The sequence below is a fragment of the Somniosus microcephalus genome, unplaced genomic scaffold (assembly GCF_052327205.1).
Source record: "Somniosus microcephalus isolate GS21.2 unplaced genomic scaffold, FLI_Smic_1.0 unresolved_chr1, whole genome shotgun sequence".
In the NCBI taxonomy this organism is placed as follows: Eukaryota; Metazoa; Chordata; class Chondrichthyes; order Squaliformes; family Somniosidae; genus Somniosus; species Somniosus microcephalus.
In genome coordinates, this window is record NW_028225179.1 from 133,690,954 (window position 1) to 133,715,613 (window position 24,660).

Consider the following 24,660-nt stretch of genomic DNA (forward strand, 5'->3'; position numbering starts at 1 on the left):
TTCTTACTTGTGCCTTGTAGATGGTTGAAAGATTTTGGGGAGTCAGGAGGTGAGACACTCACCGCAGAATACCTAGCCACTGACCTGCTCTTGTTGCCACAGTATTTATGTGACTGGTCCAGTTAAGTTCCTGGTCAATGGTGATCCCCGGCTGTTGATGGTGGGGGATTCGGCGATGGTAATGCCATTTAATTGTCAAGGGGCAGTGTTTAGACTCTCGCTTTTTGGAGATAGTCATTCCCTGGCACTTCTTTGGTGCGAATGTCACCTGCCACTTATCAGCCCAAGTCTGAATGCCATCCAGGTCTTGCTGCATGTGGGCATGGACTGCTTCATTATCTGAGGAGTTGTGAATGGCGCTGAACACTGTGCAGTCATCAGCGAACATCCCCAGTTCTGACCTTATGTTGGAGGGAAGTTCATTGATGAAGCAGTTGAAGATGGTTGGGCCTAGGACACTGCCCTGAGGAACTCCTGCAGCGATGTCCTGGGGCTGTGATGGTTGACCTTCAATCACCACAACCATCTTCCTTTGTGCTAAGTATGGCTTTGCTGATTTAATGGATTTGATCAGGTAGCCAGAGAGAAACTATTTCCTCTTTTGTGGCGGGGCAGGGCGGGAGGGCGAGTCCAGACCAAGGAGGCATAGCCTTCAAGTTACAGCCAGGCCGTTCAGGGGTGATGTCAGGCAGCACTTCTTCACACAATGTTCAGTGGAAATCTGGAACTCTCTCCCCCAAAAAGCTGTTGAGGCTGGGGGCCAATGGAAAATGTCAAAACTGAGATTGATCCATTTTTTGTTACGGTTTATTATTAAAAGTTTGGAACCAAAGCGGGTAAATGGAGTTAAAATACATATCAGCCATGATCTTGTAGAATAGCGGAGGAGGCTTGAGGGGCTGAATGACCGGCTGTCCCCATGCGCAGAACCTGCAAGAGCCAACACCTTCAGAGGAGGAAGGGAAACTGTCGGCAGAACTTTATTTTAAATAATGCTGTATAACACTATTCTCATCCTTGCTTTCAAATCCCTCTGAGATTTCTGCGCTCCTCCAATTCTGGCCTCTTGCCCATCCCCGATTTTCATCGCTCCACCATTGGCAGCCATACCTTCGGCTGCCTAGGTCCTAAGCTCTGACATTCCCTCCCTAAACCTTTCTACCGCTCTCTCCTCCTTTAAGACGCTCCTTAAAACCTACCTCTTTGACCAAGCTTTTGGTCACTTGTCCTAATATCTCCATATATGGTCTGGTCTCAAATGTGTGTCTGATAATCGCTCCTGTGAAGCTCCTTGGGATGTTTTACTGTGTTAATGGTGCTGTATAAATGCCAGTTATTGTTGAGGGCGGAGCTCGCAGATTGGGACAACAGGCTATTCTGGTGTCTCTGTCTGCGGCGCCTCACTTGTCACTCGCACAATGACCAGCTCGCGGGGCCTCGACAATCTCTTTCAGCTTTACCCGATGGCGGGAGGTCGAGCTCCCACAGCCGGAGCGGGAGTCACCACCGCCAGGAGGAGCAGACGGACACGTCGGACAGCGAGTCGTTCTCCTTGTAGGTGGGAAAATCAGTCAGCAGCCGACACCATGGAAAGCGGGAGAACAGGGATACGACCCGAACAGGTGAGGAAAACCGAAGGCTCTTTGCCTCTCTCCCAGCAGGAGAAGGGCGGATCCTGGCTGCTGCTAGGTTTTCAGTGAAGCCTTTAACGGTGAAACTTTAATACTACATCCACCCGAACTATGGAAAATGCTCAGCAATAGTTCTGCACCTTTCTAATGTCAGTTGAGTCTGGAAACGCTATATTTGTGCCATTTTTAAGAGTTTGTCTCCTGATTATTGAGACGGTGGGTTTGGCATTAATAAAAGAACCTGGGGTGGGGGCGGGGGGAAATGAGGAGAATTTTTTACACAGCGAGTTGTGATCTGGAATGCACTGCCTGAAAGGGCGGTGGAAGCAGATTCAATAGTAATTTTCGAAAGGGGAATTGGATAAATACTTGAAGGATAAATAAAATTCACGGCTATGGGGGAAGGGCAGGGGTGGGGGTGGGATTAATTGATAGCTCTATCATAGAGCTGGCACAGGCACAATGGGTCAAATGGCCTCCTCGGTGCTGTATGATTCCATGCTGACCACCATTTTGCGGACAGAGTGTTGGCAGGTTGATTGTGTTAGTCCGGTTCTGACCTGGGCACAAGGAGGGGCAAGAGTTGGCTGGGGAGGGGGAATGTCTCCTATAACATGCAGTTTCTGTTCCCCTTTCTCTTCATCAACCCTGTCCCCTGGGGAGATTGGGAGCTCGCTTGAGGTGTGTCCCCAGGCATGTTGGTGGACCAACCAGCCAATTCATCCCGCAGTGACATTTTTCCTATTATTTCTCTTGTACTGCCGCTTCTGTCCTGGTGCATTCTTCATTGTAAGAAACAGCCTTACGAAGGAGTGCGTTCTCGTAACGGCATTTCCTGAAATTGCTAAAGATGTAATCGTGAACATTCAGGTCCCAATCTGACTTCAGCATGCACTAAAGCCAACTGACTCAACAGCTGCCCCCTTCCCCCCTCCCCACTACCATCTCTTTGCAGGAGCTTGTCTCAAACCACCTTGACGTCGGGTGCAGTATAACTCCAATCTGTCGCTGTAGGTGTGAACTTCTATCCACTTCCTTCCTTCAAAATCTGTTGCGTTTCTTTTTTATTGTCCTCCTCACTGGTTGAGTCCAGGAGCCAGCAGCAGACACCTCAGAGCGGGACTGTGCTATAAATCAGAAACTGAGGCCCCCATTTACCGATCAACTCCGCCACACGCGGTCTACTTACTGTACGTCTAAGATTGTTGTGTAAAAAAGTCTTCTCTCAGCTCAGTACATTCCCCCCTCCCCACCCCTTGTCTGTGTTGCTCAGGTTCCGGCTGCATTTCGATAAAGAGAGCCGAGAGGAGATCGAGCGAAGGAAGAAGGTCATGCAGGAGAAAATCGTGGAGTCCATTCCAGAAGCCGAACTGGAAGTAGACATCGTCGACATTTACAAACCCGGCTCTGGTGAGTGACGGCTGTGCTCGGTGTATTTTGTATAAAGGCCGACAGTTGCTGTCCAGGGAATGAATAAAATAGATTGAAAAGATTAAGTGTTTTTTTAATATTTAATTGCGAACATTCCCTACAGAGCCGATGTTGCTGGATTCCATTTAACAGCTTTAGGTTGAAGTTTAGCATTCCCCCGTTTCCTTCACCCCACCATTGGTGGCCTTGCCTTCAGCCGTCTAAAGGAAAGAATTTGCATTTATATAGCGCCTTTCACCAGCCCAGAACGTTCAAAAGTGCTTTACAGCCAATGAAGTGCTTTTGAAGTGTAGTCACTGTTGTAATGTCGGAAAATGCAGCAGTCGATTTTGCGCACAGCAAGCTCCCACAAACGGTACTGTGATAATCACCAGACAATCAGCGATGTTGGTTGAGGGAGAACTCCCCAGCTCTTTGAAATAGTGCCGTGAGATCTTTTACTTCCGCCTGAGAGAGCAGACAGGGCCTCAGTTTAACGTCTCATCTGAAAGGCGGCACCTCCGACAGTGCAGCGCTCCCTCAGTACTCCACTGGAGTGTCAGCCTAGATATTGTGCTCAAGTTCCTGGAGTGGGAATCGAACCTACAACCTTCTGACTCAAATGTGAGAGTGCTACCCACTGAGTCACGGCTGACACCTAAATCTAGGCCCTAAGCTCTGGAAATCTCTCCCCAAACCTCTCCGCCTCTCCCTCTCTCTCCTTTAAGACGCTGCTTAAAACCTACCTCTTTAACCAAGAGTTTGATCACCAGTCTTATTATCTCCTCCGTTGGCTTGGTGTCATTTTTTGTCTCATACGCATGTGATGTGCCTTGGGACGTTTTAATACGTTAAAGGTGCTATATAAATGCAAGTTGATGTTGGTTTGTCAGCCTTTATGATGAGTTACTGATCTTGGTCCTGCTGCTGTGCAGAGTGGGGGGTGGGGAGGGAATGAGCTTCCCCCACAGGCAGTAGGGTAGGGTAGCACAACGGTGATGACATCGGGCCAGCAACCCAGATGTTGAGGGTTCAGATTCCACCGTAGCAAGTTGTGCGATTGATTTCAGTAAATCTGGCTCCATGGTCTTCAGGTGAGGGAACCGACACCGTGGTCAACTCTTAATGAAAAAAATAATTTCTTCCACCTCCTCAGGACCTCCCAAATCGCATCACAGCCAGTGAAATATTTTAAAGTGTAGTCACTGTTGTAATGTAGGAAACAAGACAGCCAATTCGCACAAAGCAAACTCCCACAAACAGCAAATAGTTAAATGACTGGGTAATCTGTTTCTGTTGGTATCAGTTTTGGGAGGAATGTTGACCAGGACACTGGGAAATCTCCCCTGTTGTTCTTTGAATCGTGGCATGGGATCGTTTATACCCACCTGAGAAGGCAGACAGGGCCTTGGTTTTACATCCCATAAGATGGCACCTTTCACAGTGTAGCACTCCCTCAGTACTGCACTGTGAGTGTTAGCCTGGATGATGTGTTAAAGTCTCTGGAGTGGGACTTATTCAATCTCCCCTGTACAGTCCCGTTCCACCTGGCTGGTCCCATTGGATGTCTGGGTGACCTCTGAGCCTGGACAACACACTGGGATGGGAGGAAAGCAGACAGTTTGTCAAAGTTAACTAAAACAGTCACAACTATTACTAGGGAGAGAGGAATGTGGAGCTTATAATATCACTTATTTGGTTTTTAAAATAACGCCCCTGATGGCTCAAAGGTCTGGAACTGAGTGACACAGACCAGGAAGGCCCCAGGTTCGTGCTCCGGCCTGTGCTGAGCTCGCTGATCTCTGCTGCTGGTGGTGAGGTCATTATAATTAGCCTGAGTGACCCCTGGGCTAGAGGAGGAGGTGTGGAGTGGCGGGGTGGGGTGGGGTGGGGGGGCGGAGTTCAGCCGGGATTCCTGCTCCTTATTCCACCATGGAACTGCACCTCAGCGCCTTCATGGGAAGAGTGGAGGAAAATCCTCAAGAATGGGCGGTGCTGTCCCAGGGTTAATGGGCAGTGGCCAGTTGAAAGGGGTGTCAGCAGACCCGTGCTGGGTAGAGCAGGTTTCTGGCCGTTCCCTCCAGCTCTGGCCTGGGGCTGTAGCTCGCTTCACAGAAAACCTGGATTGTTCACATTCCGCAGTGATCCGCGTTTCTGTGACTGACATTGCTGACGTCACACACTGTAAAAACTGCCCTGTCACCAACAGCAGCCGCTACGGCAGGAGCCCCATAACCCTCGCCCACAGCAGGGACAATGTCACCACAGATGTTTTTGGCAACATGGGTTAATAATTTAAACAAACCCAATTGTTTAACTTTACCCTCAACACTGTGAAGGACGTTGGCACCGAGATGTGGAGCACTTCCTATTTCAGGTACCCAGCGTCAGCATCAAGCACTGCCAAAGCTTAGTTGGATACAGAGTAAAGCTCCCTCTATACTGTCCCATCAAACACTCCCAGGGCAGGTACAGCATGGGTTAGATACAGAGTAAAGCTCCCTCTACACTCTCCCATCAAACACTCCCAGGGCAGGTACAGTACGGGTTAGATACAGAGTAAAGCTCCCTCTACACTGTCCCATCAAACACTCCCAGGGCAGGTACAGTACGGGTTAGATACAGAGTAAAGCTCCCTCTACACTGTCCCATCAAACACTCCCAGGGCAGGTACAGCATGGGTTAGATACAGAGTAAAGCTCCCTCTGTACAGTCCCATCAAACACTCCCAGGGCAGGTACAGCACGGGTTAGATACAGAGTAAAGCTCCCTCTACACTGACCCATCAAACATTCCCAGAGCAGTTACAACACGGGTTAGTTACAGAGCAAAGCTCCCTCTGTACAGTCCCATCAAACACTCCCAGGGCAGGTACAGTACGGGTTAGATACAGATTAAAGCGCCCTCTACACTGACCCCTCAAACACTCCAAGGGCAGGTACAGTACGGGGTAGAGACAGAGTAAAGCTCCCTCTACATTTCCCGAACTATGTGCCTTGACTGAAGCTCAAAAGAGCGCCCCCTATTGTACCAGTCTGACATTAAGCCGCCCTGCAGTCTCTGAGTGACAATGCAGTAATAAAGCCAGCTGTCTGTTGTGGGCCCTGCCCAAAAGGATGTGGGTTGAGGGAACCAAGAGTCATTTCCCTTGAACTCAGAAGACATTGGAGACTTTCACCCTTATCATTCTGGACTGGATTTAAATCTAGGGATAACGGCAGCACACAGTGTACTTCTTTTACCCTCCCCCCAACGTCAATTATCACTGTCTTTGTCCCAGTCCAAATGAATTACATTTACATCACTGGAACTGACTGGGCAACTAGCTGACTATTAGACGCGACCAGTCAGGGTGTCCTTCGGCCTTCCCCCTACCTAGGAGTTAGCTGTAGCTCAGTGGGAACCACTCTTGCCTCTGAGTCAGAAAATTGTGTGTTCAAGCCCCTCTCCAGAGACTGGAGCACATAATCTCAGCTGACAATTTGAGGGAGTGCTGCGCTGTCAGAGGAGCCGTCCCTCAGATGAGACATTAAACTGAGGCACCATCTGCAATAACTGGTGGACGTAAAAGATCCCACAACAATACTTCAAAGTAGAGCAGAGGAGATTTCCCCAGTCTCCTGGCCATTATTGATCCCTCGACAAACATCACTAAAAACAGATTATCTGGTCATTATCACATTGGGAGCTTGCTGTGTGCAAATGGCTGCTGCATCTCCTAACCAGTGCCAACCACTTCAAAAGTACTGCGTTGTCTGTGAAGCACTTTGAGACATCCTGAGGTCGTGAAAGGTGCCATATAAAATGCAAGTACTTTCTTTACTTAGAATTAAAAGAATGTACAGCACAGAAACAGACCATTCGGCCCAACTGGTCTATGCTGTGTTTATGGTCCACACGAGCCTCCTCCCACCCCTCTTCATCTAACCCTGTCAACATATTTGTTTCTCCCTCATGTGCATATGTAGCTTCCCCTTAAATGCATCTGTGGTATTTGCCCCGACTACACCTTGTGGTAGAGAGTTCCACATTCTTACCACTCTTTGGGTAAAGGAGTTGCTCCTGAGTTCCCTATTGGATTTATTAGTGATTATCTGAATATTTATGACCTCTAGTCTTCTGCTCTATCATAACCTTTCATAATCTTCATGACCTCTATCAGGTCACCCCTCAGCCATCTCTAGGAAAGTCCCAGCCTGTTCAGGCTGTCCTGATATGTACATCCTCTCAGTTCTGGTATCATCCTTGTGGATCTTTTTTGCACCTTCTCCACTGCCTCTATATCCTTTTTATAATTATGGAGACCAGAACTGTTCACAGTACTCCAAGTGTGATCTAACCAAGGTTCGATAGAAGCTTAACAAGAGGCTTTTCAATTCTATCCCTCTAGAAATGTACCCCAGTGCTTGGTTTACCTTGCAGGGAGATTCCTGCTGGATGTAACTCACTGGGGGAACCAAACCTGTGTCCTTTCTGTGGTGCTGGGTGTTAGACCGTCACCACCAGGCGAAGTACAGCTTCTGTAAGACAGATGTTGCTTTTTGTAAGTTGTGCTTTTAGATGATTGTTTTTCTCTCTCTCGTGCCCAGTGTTGAATTTTCCAAAATGTTCTCCTTGGAACTGCGCAATGACGAAGGAGCAGCTTCTGGTGCAGGAGGAGATGGCGTTCCACGAATATCTGGGTAAGATTTACAGCACATTTGATCCTGTGAAACTCAGTTACTTCGAGCACAACTTGGAGGTGAGGAGAGTGGCTGTCGCAGATAACAGTCACTGAGATGATGCCAGGAGTAGGAAGCTATAGATAGGTGGAACACTTGTGATAAGAAAGAACTTGCATTTATACAGCACCTTTCATGATCTCAGGATATCACAAAGCACTTTACAGCCAATGGAGTACTTTTTGAAGCATAGTCACTGTTGTAATGTAGGAAACACGGCAGCCAATCTGTGCACAGCAAGCTCCCACAAAGAGCATTGGGATAATGACCAGATAATGTTTTTATTGATGTTGGTTGAGGGATTAACATGGGTCAGGACACCGGGGAGAACCTCCCCCTGCTCTTCTTCGGAATCGTGCCATGGGATTATGTCCTCCTGAGGGGGCAGATGGGGCTTCGGTTGAACATCTCCACTGCAAGTGAAAAGATACTGGGGCTGTTTCTACTGGAGCAGGGTGATTTGGGGTGGTTTATGAAATTATGCAGGGTCTTGATAGAGTGAAGAGAGAAAGACTGTTTCCTCTGGTTGGGGAGTCAGTGATGAGGGATGAATAATTTGAAATTGTCACGAAGAGAGTGAGGAGAGGGATTGGGAGGAATCAGAGTTTAGATCGAAAGAGGTTACCTAGGGTATATTGTGGAACTTTGGAACCCTTGCTATAGGAAGGACGTAGCTGAGCTGGAAAAGATGCACAGGAGAGCTAATATCTGGTGGGAGGGTTGGTTGGCTGCTGCCTGGTGGAATGGGTCGGGTCCTACCTAGTGGAATGGGTTGGGTGGTGGCTGTGTACTCGTGCATTTGTTTTTCTCTGTGTACCATTGTAGTTGGAACATGACTTGAAATGTTTCAACATGCCTCCATGCAGAGAATGTACTCTGTCCCTGACAGTCATCTATTCCTTGCATCATTATGGCAGTTTTTTATTCATTCTTCCCCTGTCTCTGTCCTGTAGACCTGTCGACAACCATGGAGACTCTTGGAGATGTCCGACATTGTATTGCTGATCACGGACATCAGGCACCCGGTATGTACTGCAAACGGACCTCGGGGTAGCGGCTTCAGTCTGAAAGAAGGTTCGGACTGAACAAGTGTTGTGAATGTTTGCACCAAGGATGGGGGTAGTTGCTACTGCAATGTGTAAACTCACCGTTTGCTGAATGGCTGCTGGTTTTGGTGGCATCGCATTAGTTGATCTGATGTATCCTGTGTGATGTTACTGTCACATGAAGTGTCTGTCTCTTCATTCCTGCCACCACCATTGTGTGCATGTTGCTGCTCTGGTTGACACAATGGGCCTCATTGCCTTTATGCCATCGTGTCCTCTTTGCCTCTGGTTAATCTCCCTTCAACCCGAAAAAACAGGACTTTTCGGGTTGGCAGGCTGTAAGTAGCGGGGTACTGGGAGTATCAGTGCTGGTCCTCAGCTATTTACAATCAATATTAATTACTTAGATGAAGGGACTGAGTGTAACGTATCCAAGTTTGCTGATGCTACAATATTAGGTGGGAAAGTAAGCTGTGAGGAGGACGCAAAGAGACTGCAGAGAGATAGGGAGAGGTTGACTGAGTGGGCAAGAACATGGCAAATGGAATACAATGTGGGGGAGTGTGAAGTTATCCACTTTGGTAGGTGAAACAAAAAAGCTGAATATTTTTTGACTGGTGAGAGACTGGGAAATGTTTGCATTCAGATGGACCTTGGGTGTCCTTGTACATGATTCACAGAAAGTTAACATGCAGGTACAGCAAGCAATTAGGAAATCAAATAGTATGTTAGCTTTTGTTACAAAGGGATTTAGAGTATAAGAGTAAAGAAGTCTTACTACAATTATACAGGGCATTGGTGAGGCCACACCTGGAGTACTGTGTACATTTCTGGTCACCTTATCTAAGGAAAGACATACCTGCCTTAGAGGGAGTGCAACGAAGGTTCACTAGACTGGTTCCTGGGATGAGGGGATTGCCCTATGAGGAGAGATTGAGTAGACTAGGCCGATATTCCCTCGAGTTTAGAAGAATGAGAGGTGATCTCATTGAAACATATAAAATTCTTAAGGGGCTTGACAGGGTTAATGCTGAGAAAATGTTTCCCCTCGCTGGGGAATCTAGAACACGGGGTCAGAGTCTCAGAATAAGGGGTCGGCCATTTAGGACTGAGATGAGGAGAATCTTTTTCACTCAAAGGGTTGTGAATCTTTGGAGTTCTCTACCCAAGAGAGCTGTGGATGCTCAGTCGTTGAGTATATTCAAGACAGAGGTGGATAAATGTTTGGGACCTAAGGGATTTGGGGGTAGTGCGGGAAGGTGGAGTTGAGGTCGCAGATCAGCCATGATCTTGTTGAATGGCGGAGCAGGCTCGAAGGGCCACATGGTTTACTCCAGCTCCTATTTCTTAAGTTCTTATGTTCAGTGAGACTGCGCAATAACATCTGCTTCTTGTTCATTGTACTCACTAATGAGAAATTGTGCCTTTCAGTTATGGCCTACCTCTCTTATCTCTAATGTCTCCTGATGTGACTTGGTGTCAAATTTTGTTTGATAACGCTTCTGTGAAGCGCCTTGGGATGTTTTACTACATTCAAGGCGCTATATAAATGCAAGTTGCTGTTGTTTCCTCCCTTCCGTATTCTTGACTGATTCACTATATACCTACTATTTTTCTTCTCTCTTGTCATGGACGGTCAATGAGGCAATGTCTCCTACATTCCAGGCCCAACCTTGTCCTTTGCAGCTACCGCAGAATCAGTTTTGTATGTGTGTATGTGTATATAGATATATAGATGAGTATATGTAGCTATATACACACATACATATATACATACACACAATTATATTTTATAATACACAGACATATTAAGAGCTTACTATGTCTGTTCTACCTGGTACACCTACAGTGACTGATTTCTTTCGTGAGCCAGTTCCTTCCTCTCTCCGCAGGTGGTTCAATTTCCCCAGAACTTTACGACTAGGTAACGCGGGAGATGAAGAGGAGCATTATCCTGGTGCTGAATAAGATCGACCTCACTCCGCCCTCCCTAGTGGTGGCCTGGAAACAGTGTCCCAGAAATTCGGGTCTCCACGGGTGAGTACGCACGGGGTACTCACCCGTTGGCCCAATGGAAGTGCCGGTTTTGTGCATGCAATGCGCATGCGCGGGAAACCGGCACTTCCGTTCCCTTAAAGGAAGGGGTTCAGAGGTCGAGCGCGTGTGCCGGAGAGGCAGCGCGTGTGCATCAAACGTACGTTTGTTTTTTGCAGGTTTCTCCAGGAGGGTAAGTCTCCAGGAGATACACTTTTAAAAAGCAGGCGCAAGGCCTGCCTTTAACAAGGTAAGTGGTGAATTAATTAAAATTAAAACATTTTTTCCACAGGTTTATTATTTTTAAATACTTTAAAGAAAGGTAAGTTTATTTTTAGCCCCGTTTGAAAATGTATTTAATTTTTTCAAAATTTTTAATTATTGTGTGAAAGTTATTTCATGTAATTTATAGTTATTTTAAAAATATGATTTTTTTAAATTTATTTGAAGTTTTAGTGATGTTTTGCGACTTATAGCAATTTTAGGTTTGACAGCTGTTCCTGTCAAACTTATGAATGAAGCATTCCCTGCTACCATTGGCTCTCCATGGCCCACCTGATCCCAGGGGACGCAGGGAACTAACTTCGCCCCTGGGATACGCAAGCACTGCGCGCCGGCAGTTGGAGGAGTCGGCACTTCTGGGACTGAATTCCTGCTTTAAAGAATAAAATGGCCGTTTTCTTGCGATGTCCTGAACACAGGCTGATTTTCTGGCAGTTATTATTTGAAGACTTGTGGAATGTCTCCAGGCCGAGGAAAGCGGTTCTATTAAAATGTTGGGGTGTGTCCGGGATTTGGACCCGATACCTCTCGCATTTTAATTGATGTGAATTCCCAAAACGAGAATCACACCCCTGAAACCAAAGAGCCGCTGAATCTGCGCTGATTGTTTAATCTCGGCAATGATAATTTCACATCCATAAAGCAGCTAGTTTAGATCAGAGGCAGTGTTAAATCTCATATATTGTTCAAATGCATCAATGTGTGAATATGACATTAAATGTGTTTCAATAAAGTGGGAAGTCGGGGCCAGTGGTTTCCAAGGTGATCTTACCTGTGGCTCTCTTGACTCTCTCCTTCCTCCACAGGCTGCCGGTTTATAAACCTTGTTTTAAATCTGCTGCTCTGGGCCAGTGCATTCCACAGTCTCACAACCCTTTCTACAAATACCCTTTCACTGCTTTACTTCTCTGTGTATTAGTTATGAATCACCCTGAGGTGCAATGGTGGCAATTGTGACGTCAAATTAAAAGGCAGCGAATTGGAAACACGTTGGGGTCACAGTTTCTTTTTGCACAGAAATGAACCTGAATCATTCAAGGTGGAATATTGTATTTGCTGCATCACAATAAACAATACCTTGTTATAAATGTTGGCTCATTAGTTCCCCAGTGTCAGAGGAAGAATTGTCTGATCCCCTCATTTATTTCATGTAAGACACAAACACTGGGTAATCATTCAGAATCACCTCACAGATTGACACTGAGATAAACAAAGCGGGAGGTACAGACAGCAATGGGACACATGGCACAACAGACAAGAGAGCTGGAGAAATACAGAACGGTCTGAGACTTCAGGAGACAGTGACCGGTAGCTGATAGACATCAGTGAGTGGAAGCGAGAAAATATGTCGGGCTTCGGCCCCGTGGCTTAGCTGGTGAAAGCGTCTGTCTAGTAAGCAGGCGATCCTGGGTTCGAGTACCAGCGGGGCCTTTCTTTCTTTATGACTCTCCAGGGATGAGTTTCTTCTCGTGTGAAAAGGCTGCAATCCTTTTAAATGTAACTGCGGCTGCACTAGTTCCCATTCTGGATTAAGGCTCCAGTCGCTGCGGGACCTGGGTCGAATTCCACCGCTGTCATAATTTCTGGCGGTGCTCATTTTGGCCTTCAGCAAAAATCCATCTTTTCTAAGCAGTGTCGTGTGTTACTTTGTTGTGATCAGAGCAGCGCTGCTGTGTGGCGCCGTGATCGTATAGTGGTTAATATTCTGCGTTGTGGCCGCAGCAACCACGGTTCGAATCTGAGTCACGGCGCAGATTTTTCTTCCTTCCACAGTCAATAGCCCTCCTTTACTTTACTCCTTCACTTTCATTGTAACTTTCCTGCGGTATTACTTCATCTAATATTCACTTTCACCTACTTACACCGCCGAGTGTGCTCCGCCACAACTGCTGTTCCTGGGGCACGTGTCCCAATCGCCCGAATCTGAGTTGGTGCTTTGAAACCAGTTGATACATTTAGACACGCGGGGCCGCTCGACAGTCAAGCTCTGCGAAAGCAGGACCGGCCTTTGTAACCAAAGCAGGCCGACTGTACAAGAAAATTCCATCGGAAATCAAGTGAACTGGGGAGGCTAACGGAAGAACTGGGTTTTATTTACCTGGTAGTTGGCGCTTTTCCCTGAACAATTGAGGAGCGTGAGCGACGGGAAGCGCTACATAGCCGCGGGTGAACGGTGAAATACGCAATTTTGGCAAACTGGTTATCAAAAAGGAGTTATCAAGGAGAGTAAGGGACGCTCCCGATATACCAGACAGTGTATGGGACGCTCCGGATGTACCAGACAGGGTATGGGACGCTCCCGAGGTAGCAGACAGCTTAAGGGACGCTCCGGATTTACCAGACGGAGTAAGGGACGCTCCTGTTGTACCAGACAGGGTAAAGGACGCTCCGCATGTTGCAGACAGTTTAGGGGACGCTCCGGATGTTGCACAGTGTAAAGCACGCTCCCGATGTCCCGGACAGTGTAAGGGACGCTCCCGATGTACCAGACAGTGTAAGGCACGCTCCCGATGTACCAGACAGTGTAAGGCACGCTCCCGATGTACCAGACAGTGTAAGGCACGCTCCCGATGTACCAGACAGTGTAAGGCACGCTCCCGATGTACCAGACAGTGTAAGGCACGCTCCCGATGTACCAGACAGTGTAAGGGACGCTCCCGATGTCCCGGACAGTGTAAGGGACGCTCCCGATGTCCCGGACAGTGTAAGGCACGCTCCCGATGTCCCGGACAGTGTAAGGCACGCTCCCGATGTACCGGACAGCGTAAGGCACGCTCCCGATGTACCAGACAGTGTAAGGCACGCTCCCGATGTACCAGACAGTGTAAGGCACGCTCCCGATGTACCAGACAGTGTAAGGCACGCTCTGGGTGTACCAGACAGTGTAAGGGACGCTCCGGATGGATCAGATAGGGTAAGCGACGCTCCGGCAGTACCAGACAGTGTAAGGGACGCTCCCGATATACCAGACAGTGTAAGGGACGCTCCCGATGTACCAGACAGGGTAAGGGATGCTCCCGATGTACCAGACAGTGTAAGGCACGCTCCCGATGTACCGGACAGGGTAAGGGATGCTCCCGATGTACCAGACAGTGTAAGGCACGCTCCCGATGTACCAGACTGTGTAAGGGACGCTCCCGATGTACCAGACAGTGTAAGGCACGCTCCCGATGTACCAGACAGTATAAGGGACGCTCCCGATGTACCGGACAGTGTAAGGCACGCTCACGATGTACCAGACAGTGTAAGGCACGCTCCGGATGTACCGGACAGTGTAAGGCACGCTCCCGATGTACCAGACTGTGTAAGGCACGCTCCCGATGTACCAGACTGTGTAAGGCACGCTCCCGATGTACCGGACAGTGTAAGGCACGCTCCCGATGTACCAGCCAGTGTAAGGGACGCTCCGGGTGTACCAGACAGTGTAAGGCACGCTCCGGGTGTACCAGACAGTGTAAGGCACGCTCCCGATGTACCAGACAGGGTAAGGGACGCTCCGGATGTACCAGACAGGGTAAGGGACGCTCAGGATGGATCAGATAGGGTAAGCGACGCTCCCGCAGTACCAGACAGGGTAAGGGATGCTCAAGAAGTTCTAGAGCGGGTAAGGGACGGTCCGGCAGTATCAGACAGGGTAAGTGCCGCTCAGGAGTTATCAGAGAGGCTGGTGGATGCAGAGTTATTACTTTCTAAACCTCATATTTTCAAAGTATCAAGAAAAGCAAAAGTTGAATCCGAATGTAACAGATGGTCTGCCGAGTCCCACTTGGGGGCAATGAGAAGGTAGAATGGGGCCGGACTGGACATTTGCAGCGCTCAGAAATACATTTATAACTGACACAGATTCCCCAACCTAATACATTAATAAATAATACAGATACATCTAAATACATTTGTAACGAACAGAGGTGCAAAAGCATTTACATCTAACACAATAGCAACTCACAAATACATTTGTATCTAATATCGTCACACACAAATATACTTACAACCATCAGAGGTGATTGTTTGCTAAAAAATAATTTAATTGATTGTCCTTAAAGCCATGATATTTACATGACAGTTTGCATTGACCTTCCTACAAAGCCGCTGGAGATTGTTGGAGAATGATTTGGGTCCTGACCGGTTATTGGTTAGGCGGATTAGAACAAGTTTTGAGCGCAAGTCCAATATTAGAAGTCGGCGTTAAAAAGGGGCTCACGCGGGACCGTTCGCAAATTTCAATCTACAATCCCCAAAGCGAGATTCATACCCCTAGACGAAAGAGTCTCTCTGTCTAGAATACAGATCCAATCAACTGGTTATCAAATGTAAAATCGAATGGATTTGTCATGTATTGTCCATTGCATTTTGACTGACACGTGTGCCCGTAGTTCCATTCCGGTTCCAAGCCCACTTTTTACTGTCGATGACTTGCCCGGAATGTGCTTGGAGAAGCGTTAGAATCGCAGTACAGCCCTTCCCACTGTCGCTTCCTGTAAATCTCCGCCCAGGATTTTCACCTGTGCAAGTTTCATCAGCTTGAGCTACAGTTTAATTTGTTCTCGGCATTAACTGTGCTGATCCTTTAACTTGTCCCATTAGCCCAGGATCGGAATCCCAGGCGGGCCCACAGCACAACGGCCAGTGCACTAGGTAAGTGCAGGTCGGAGACTTTCACCCGCGGGAAGCCTCCGACCCGAATTTCTGGGCCAATCCAGCAGAAGTTCCCTCAGCTCCACCTGTTCTGTTTCAGGTCGTACCCGCGGGAGAAACCGGGCGAGACGGAGCCGAGCGCCGGTAAGTAGCGGGAGGGCCTGCGCCGTGTCTGAGTGAGAGGGTTAATTCCCCCCCACCCCACCTTCGTGACAGACACAGTGACTGACATCCAGTGTTAATAACTTCAAAAACATTGAGCTGGTGTAAACGTGGGGCTCTTCAGTTATTCTAGCTCGACCGGTGGGACTGTGCGTTTCCTTCACCTGTCTGTTGTGGGCTTTTAGTGTTTCAGAAGCGAAGGCGACGGAGGCGACTCAGGACAACGGCCGTGGGGCCCAAACAACTCCTGAAATCCTGCGAGACCATCAGGCGAGGAAAAGGTAAGGCTGGGAATCGGGGCAGGCCCAGGAAACGAGCTCCGGCACAAGGGACGGGAACACTCTGGACCGATACAAGTCATTTCATAATCCTCATCCAATCTTACAGCACAGAAGGAGGCCATTCGGCCCGTCGTGCCTGTGCCGGCTCTTTGAAAGTTCTGTCCAGTTTAGTCCCACAACACAGCTTTTTCCCCACAACCCTGGAAATTAGTCCTCTTCAGGTACATGTCCAATTGCCTTTGAAAGTTACTGTGGAATCTGATTCCACCGCACTTTCAGGTAGTGCGATCCAGACCTGAACAACCCTCTGTGTGAAGAAATGTCTCCTCATTTCCCCGCTAGTTCTTTTGCCAATTATTTTAAATCTGTGACCTCCAGTTACCGACCCACTTGCCGGAGGAAATAGTTTCTCCCGACTTGTTCTCTCAAAATCACGTTTAATTTCGAATGCCTCCAGAACCATCTCTGCTCTAAGGAGAGCGATCCCAGCTTCTCCAGTCTCTCCACATAACTGAAGTCCCTCATCCCTGGTATCATCCTGGTAAGCCTCCTCTGTATCCTCTCCAGGGCCTTGACATCCTTCCTAAAGTGTGGTGCCCAGAATTGTACACCATGATGTGCTGTCATCTTATAAACTCCGTCTGTTTCCCACTACCTCCGCAGTTCAAATCACGCTGGAGCCGCTGACTCCTTGCTGGGGTACTGAGCACAGGCGCCTGGCGCCCTCCCGTACCTTATCCACTACACTGTGAGCCGAGACTCGGAGAATGCTGCTCCACAGTGGGAGCGTGTTTTTTATTATTTATTCCCTCGATGTGGGTGTCGCTGGCAAGGCCAGCATTTATTGCCCATCCCTGTTTGCCCTTGAGAAGGTGAGGGCGAGCTGTCTCCTTGAACCGCTGCAGTCCGTGTGGTGAAGGTACTCCCACAGTGCTGTTAGAGAGTGAATTCCAGGATTTTGACACAGTGACGATGAAGGAACCAGCCTGTGTGACTCAACCATCTGAAGCAGTCACTACGCCCCTGGTCTTTGGAACTCTCTTCCATAACCACTTGCTCCCTCTGTGTGGCCGGGTCAACGAGGGAAGAACAGTAATGAGGCCTTTCCAATTCCGGCACAGCCTGAGAATGATTCAAAAAAAATTCCTTAAAAAAATCTCCTTTTAAAGTCTATGTCTTTGACCGCGTCTTCTTCTTTCTCCCTCCCGGTCCATTGCGACTCCTGCTCCCGGCTCCCCCTCCCTCTTTAGCCCGAATCCAACGTGAGAGTTGCTCCATCGAAATCTGCCGGTCGTTTCCCAGCTGCTGCTGCGGCGTTTTGCCTCTCCCGGATTCAGCTGTTCTCTGTGTGACTCTCGTCTGACACCTGCTGGCAGGAACCGGCACCACATCAGCACCACCAGCAGAAACCCTCGCTCTTCTCATAGAATCACAGAGCACAGGAGGAGGCCATTCGGTCCATTGTGTCTGGGCCCGCTCTTTGAAAGAATTATCCAATTAGTCCCACACCCCTGCTGCTGCTCTTTCCCCCATAGCCCTGCATTTTTTTCCTTTTCAGTATTTATGAAAGTTGAATCTGCTTCATCCACCCTTTCAGGCAGTGCATTCCAGATTTAAACAAATCGCTACGTATGAAAAAAAAATTCTCCTTATCTCGCCTCTGGATTTTTTGCCCATTACTTTAAACTGTGGCCTCTGGTTACTGACCCTCCTGTCACTGGAAACAGTTTCTCCCTATTTACTCTATCAAAACCTCTATCAAAATAGAGGATAGGAACTTAGGAACAGGAGGGGGCCATTCAACGGGTCAAGCCTGTTCCCCCATTCAGTTAAATTATGGCTCATCTGTATCTTAACTCCATTTACCCGCCTTGGTTCGTATCCCTTAATAACCTTGCTGAACAAAAATCTATCAATCTCAGTTTAGAAATTTGCAATTGACCCCCAGCCTCACTAGCTTTTTGGGAGAGAGTTCCAGATTTTCACTACCCTTTGTGTGAAGAAGTGCTTCCTGACATCATCCCTAAATGGCCGAGCTCTAATTTGAAGGTTCTGCCCCCTTGGTCTGGAATCTCCCACCAGAGGAAATAGTTTCTCTCTATCTACACTATCGAATCCTTCAATCATCTTAAACACCTCACTTAGATCACCCCTTAATCTTCTATACTCAGGGGAATACAAGCCTAGGCTAAGCAACCTGTCCTCCTAATTTAACCCTTTGAGCTCCGGTATCATTCTATGTTGCCCCCCCTCCAATGTGAACTGATCCTTCCTGAGGCGCGGGGCCCAGAACTGAACGCAGTTACTCCAGGTGGGGTCTGACCAGAACTTTCTATCACTGCAGCAGAACTTCCACCCTTTGTATTCCAGCCCTCGTCCATTCCTTTCTTCTCGAATCGTGTAACTGCTTTTCTGTCTCTTGCTAGTGGACTTGACCAGTTGGAAGGAGAAGATGGAGCGGGACGCGGCAAACACTCACCACGAGGACCTGACCGACGAGGAGGACGAAGATGATGCTGTCCTGGTGGAGCATCAGACGGATTCTGCCATGGGAATGTGCGCACCGGTGGATGAACTTTACAAGGATGGCCTCCTCACCGTGGGTTGTGTGGGTGAGTTGGCACAACCCGCGCATTTGGCTTTTAACATGCTCGATGCAATGGGTGGTAACCGCGGGAAACGAGCAGCTTCCTCCCTTCCCTTTAAAGAGCCACATTTTCCTTGCCAAGAAAACAGGGCCATTCGTGCAGTACACTTGACTACCACCAGATGGCAATACTGCAGAAACCCTGTCGCTCAACTTGTCTAAAGCTGGAAAATGTCAAACTGTTCCTGCTTTGTGGCATGTCTTCATCCTCTTTCCCAATCATTGATCTCCTCATTTTCCCTCTCTTCCCCTCTCCTCCTCTTTCCTCTCTTCCCCTCTCCTTCTCTTTCCTCTCCTGCTCCTCTTTCCCCTGACCCTCCATTTTCTCTTTCCCCTCTCCTCCCCGCCCTCCCTAATCTCCCTTCAGGTTTTCTAGAGGCCAGTGGGAGTTCAGTGAGCGGATCTGAAGTCAAAGATGTGGAAAATGTCCCAAACTGGAATTTGAAGAACAGTTTTTTTTCTCAATCCTTTTGAGTTTCAGCTGCCCCATAAGATGGAAAGAGCTTGGCTTCTTTCACCTCCGCAGGTCGTCCCCAAGCACTTCGCTGACAACAAATGACTTTCCAAGTGTGGTGAATTTGGACAGGGCTCAAAGTCAGGGGGTAAAATGTCTCTTTCCTTGTCTCGCTCAGGGTTCCCGAATGTGGGCAAGTCGTCTCTCATCAACGGCCTGGTGGGGAAGAAGGTGGTGAGCGTGTCCCGGACCCCGGGTCACACCAAGTACTTCCAGACCTACTTCCTGACTCCCACCGTCCAGCTCTGCGACTGCCCGGGTCTGATCTTCCCGTCACTCGTGGACCGTCAGCAACAGGTCAGTTAATGGCGCTGTGTGTTTTGTGAAGGTGAAAACACTGCAACAACAACCCGCATAGAGCAAACTTAGGAGAACTATCAGAGAATCTGACACCGAGTCACATCAGGAGACATTAGGACAGGTGACTGTTCACAGAGGAATGTTTAAAGGATCGTCTTAAAGGAGGAGAGAGTGAGGGAGAGGTTTAGGGAGGGAATTCCAGAGCTTAGGGCCCAGGCAGCTGAAAGCACAGCCACCAATGGTGGGGCAAAGGGAGTGGGGAATGCGCAAGAGGCCAGAATTGGAGGAGCACAGAGATCTCGGAGGGTTGTAGGGCTGGAGGAGGTTAGAGAGAGGGAGGGACAAGGCCACCGAGGGATTTGGACACAAACTCTGGGAAGTAGTTTCAGGAATAAACACTGTTTGGGGAAACACAGCTGAGCCCGTTGCCGTCCTCCCTTGACCTCCACACGCGGGTGTTTTTCCAATGGGGGTCACTAGATGGCGGTCGGGAGCAGCCAAGCCGGGCTCCTTTTTGGTCCCACCCCGGGGCACTGAGGCTAAATGTAGCTCCCCTAGCGGCACTCTGCCTGGGGTTAACTAACTCAGCACACTCTGGGGATTGAAGCTGGGATCATCTTGGTGTGTGTGGTGTGTGTACCACTTCAGGCTGTGCACTGACTTACTGAACCACTGGGGTAAAAGTGAAGAAAGACTTTCATTTCTATAGCGCCTGTCACAACCTCAAGGTGTCCCAAAGCGCTTCACAGCCAATGAAGTACATTTGATGAGCAGTCACTGTTGTAATGTAGGAAACACGGCAGCCAATTTACACACAGCAAGCTCCCACAAACAGCAATGAGGTAATGACCAGATAATCTGTTTTAGTGATGTGATTGAGGAATAAATATTGGCCAGGACACCGGGGATAACTCCCCTGCTCTTCTACAAAATAGTGCCGTGGGATCTTTTACATCCACCTGAGGTGGGAGACGGGACCTCATTTTAACGTCTCACCCAAAAGACGGCACCTCCGACAGTGCAGCTCTCCCTCAGTACTGCATTGAAGTGTCAGCCTAGATTTTGTGCTCAAGTCTCTGGAGTGGAACTTGAACCCACGACCTTTGGTCTCCGAGGCAAGAGTGCTACCCACTGAGCCCCGGCTGACCACTGAATGGGCTGACCATTCACCCTCCACCTCATTGAGTCACTTGGCTCGTTTCTAAAGATTGCAGTTTTGCCTCCCTCTCCCTCTAGATTCTGGCTGGGATTTACCCCATAGCACAGATCCAGGAGCCTTATACCTCCGTCTGTTACCTGGCCACGAGGATTCCCGTGCAGAAGCTGCTGAAGCTCAAGCACCCTAACGTGGAGGAGGACAGGCCCGGGGAGCAGGCCGAGGCCAAGTTCACGGCCTGGGACATCTACGAAGGTAACTGGACGACGAGATTAGCAGTGGGGGATTGTGGGTTGGGGAAAGAGGAGAAGAGGCTGTTTACTAGTTATTTTAAAATAATCAATGAGGTAAAAAGCTTTTTTTTGCTCTTGCGTCTTGTATTAATAACGAGCTCCAGGCTGGACCTGGGGTGAGAATTGATGTCTTTCTGACATAGCGTCCGTCATTTGTCTCCTTGCAGCCTGGGCAGAGAAGAGGGGCTACAAGACGGCTTAAGCTGCCCGGAATGAGGTGTACCTGGCGGCCAACAGCATCCTTGGACTGACTGTGGACGGGCGCCTGTGTCTGTGCATGCGACCCCCAGGCTGCACCGTGCAGAAAGGTGAGGGCTCGCTCGACTTGTGCACCAAGTGTCAGTGGGAGCGGCTGTGGGGAGTCGAGCCAGAGTTGAGCCTGGGACATGAATCCCCACTAGAGAGCGCTGCAATCACTGGCAGGTCGAAAAAGGCAAACTTCTCGCCACCCAGGTCGCGAGATCTCTGCGGGCAGCTTTGTTCAGGGCCAACGGCGAACTTCCCAGTCCTCAAGAGGCGGTGTAACCGGGGCGCTGCACAGTGCGAGGATTCACCCTCTGACCGCTTTACCGTTTTGGCTGCATTGTTGAACACTCGGCTTGCTTTGCTGATGAGCTGCTCTGCAGTGGTTGGACCTGATTTGAGCGGTTAAAATATAGATGCAAGTGTTGGCCATTGGACCTGCTGTGCCTTTTTCTCAGTCCTAGTATCTTCCAGCACAGGAGGGTGTTCGGCCCATCGTGCCAGTGCTGTCTCTTTGAAAGAACAATCCAGTTAGTCCCACTCCCCTGCTCTTTCGCCACAGTCCTGCAAAACCTTTCCTTTTCAAGTATTTATCCTTTTCAAGTATTTATCCAATTCCCTTTTGAAAGGTGCTAATTATAAAGGGGTTTGATGGAGTAGTTGGGAGAAACAGTGTCCACTGGCAGGAGGATCAGTGACCCTCCCAGAGGAGAGAGCGCACAATTCACGATAAAAGATTGTTGTTGGGAGAGAAAGCGAAGAGGATGAATTAACTTCAGTTCTCTCTCTCTCTCTGTTCTTAGCGGACTGGCAGCAACACGTCGAGACGCTGGAGATCGCGGCTCTTCAGGAGGCGCACAGGCAGCAGAGCAAGCAGAGCTCCGACGACGAGGACGAGATCTCCAGCTCCGACCAGGAGGACGAGGAGAAAGACCAGGACGCTGATGAAGAGGAGGAGGAGGAGGAAGACGGAGATGGGGACGCGAGAGAGGAGCAGCCGGCGCCGGCGAGCAAAGGGCACAAGGGAGCCTTCCTCAGCAAGAACAAGTTCGCCCTGCTCCAAGAGGACGAGTGCTAACCTCCTGCTGGTCCGGACCGCGCGGTGCCGGGACTGTGGGACCGGGGACCTTTATAAGAACGATGCATGTGCATCTTCCCACAGCAGCTTCACCCCTGCTGTGTATCACTTCATTCCGGAGTGCATTGAGGAGACCCATTCCAAACCTTACCGGGAATGTATTGCTCGATTTCAATAAAGCTTTATTTACCTTAGCCATTGCAGTGAAAGGCTCGCCATTCGCCATCTCTGGTTACCGGGCTCTGCAGACACAGGTAGAGGAAGGGCCGGGTGTGAGTGAGTGACTTTATCATCAACCTTTGCTCTCTCTCTGGTTACCGGGCTCTGCAGACACAGGTAGGGGAAGGGCCGGGTGTGAGTGAGTGACTTTATCACCAACCTTTGCTCTCTCTCTGGTTACCGGGCTCTGCAGACACGGGTAGGGGAAGGGCCGGGTGTGAGTGAGTGACTTTATCATCAACCTTTGCTCTCTCTCTGGTTACCGGGCTCTGCAGACACAGGTAGGGGAAGGGCCGGGTGTGAGTGAGTGACTTTATCATCAACCTTTGCTCTCTCTCTGGTTACCGGGCTCTGCAGACACAGGTAGAGGAAGGGCCGGGTGTGAGTGAGTGACTTTATCATCAACCTTTGTTCTCTCTCTGGTTACCGGGCTCTGCAGACACAGGTAGGGGAAGGGCCGGGTGTGAGTGAGTGACTTTATCATCAACCTTTGCTCTCTCTCTGGTTACCGGGCTCTGCAGACACAGGTAGGGGAAGGGCCGGGTGTGAGTGAGTGACTTTATCATCAACCTTTGCTCTCTTTGAGTTTACTGAGGAAAACGATTGCTATTTTTTGTTTAAATGCTTGTGATCTTATTGGGCCAGGCAGCCGGGAGGAGTTACTGAGCCCGATCGTGTGAGGGAGCTGGATTAACATCAGTTCAGATACAGTCAGTGACACAGGGCGCTGGGGGGAGAAGGGTTACTGAGTGACAATGTGAGGGAGCTGGATTAACATCAGTACAGATACAGTCAGTGACACTGGGCTGGGGGAGGGGTTACTGAGTGACAGTGTGAGGGAGCTGGATTAACATCAGTATAGATACAGTTTAGATCAAAGTTTAATTTGAAGATAATGGGGAGAATTTTCCTTGACTCTGAGCCACTGACGGGGCTTCACAGCAATGACAGCTTTAGATGCAGGTTTACTGCCTGCCAATTTTCATCCATTTAAAATAGAAAATTGTGAACAATGCATCTGTTGGGTTCCACTGGACCATCTGTTGTGTGTGAAGTCCCATTGGTGGGGCATGGTCACACCGGAATATTGGATTTGAGGCGATGGGGGAACATCAGAGCATAAGAAATAGGAGCAGGAGTAGGCCATTCGGCCCCTCGAGCCTGCCCCTCCAATAAGACCATAGCTGATCTACCATCTCTACTCCACTTTCCTGCACTATCCCCATATCCCTTGATCCACTCAATATCCAAGAATCTATCGATCTCTGTCTTGAATATACTCAACGACTGAGCCTCCACAGCACTCTGGGGTAGAGAATTCCAAAACTTCACCACCCTCTGAGTGAAGACATTTCTCCTCATCTCAGTCCTAAATGCCCGAACCCTTATTCTGAGTTTGTGACCCCTGGTTCTAGACTCCCCAGCCAGGGGAAACATTCTGCATTTACCGTGTCAAGAATTTTGTATGTTTCAATGAGATCACCTCTCATTCTTCTAAACTCTGGTGAATATAGGCCTAGTCTACTCAATCTCTCCTCATAGGACAATCCCCCCCATCCCAGGAATCGGTCTGGTGAACTTTTGTTGCCCTCCCTCTATGTCACGTATATCCTTCCTTGGGTAAGGAAACCAAAACTGTACACAATACCCCAGGTGTGGTCTCACCAGGGCCCTATATAATTGCAGTAAGACGTCTTTACTCTTATACTCAAATCCTCTTGTAATAAAGCCCAATATTCCATTTGCTTTCCTAATTGCTTACTGTACCTGCATGTTAACTTTCAGTGATTCGTTTACAAGGACACCCAGGTCTCTCTGAACACCAACATTTCACAATCTCTCACCATTTAAAAAAAAAATGCTTTTTTATTTTACCTACCAAAGTGGATAACTTCACATTTCTCCACATTATATTCCATTTGCCATGTCCTTTACTTGACTCACTCAATTAGCCTGTCTATATCCCCTTGAGCCTCTGCATCCTCCTCACAACTTACATTCCCACCTA

The 24,660-nt window shown here is 48.8% G+C and overlaps 1 protein-coding gene, 1 non-coding gene and 1 pseudogene across 3 annotated transcripts in view; all 3 read left to right on the forward strand.

Annotated features, from left to right (window-relative positions):
• Positions 1 to 24,660, forward strand: part of LOC147095880 (guanine nucleotide-binding protein-like 1) — a 176,426-nt gene that overhangs the window by 113,888 nt on the left and 37,878 nt on the right. The window lies entirely within an intron of this gene.
• LOC147095883 (guanine nucleotide-binding protein-like 1) lies at positions 1,298 to 22,652 on the forward strand (annotated as a pseudogene). The gene is made up of 13 exons (XR_015074669.1): positions 1,298 to 1,622; positions 2,905 to 3,041; positions 7,631 to 7,782; positions 8,716 to 8,791; positions 10,701 to 10,818; positions 12,734 to 12,812; positions 15,765 to 15,903; positions 16,107 to 16,202; positions 18,629 to 18,814; positions 19,482 to 19,660; positions 20,900 to 21,074; positions 21,280 to 21,420; positions 22,159 to 22,652. The product of XR_015074669.1 is annotated as a guanine nucleotide-binding protein-like 1 (transcript).
• On the forward strand, positions 12,482 to 12,555 carry trnat-agu (transfer RNA threonine (anticodon AGU)). Its single transcript has one exon. It is a non-coding gene; the product is annotated as a tRNA-Thr (tRNA).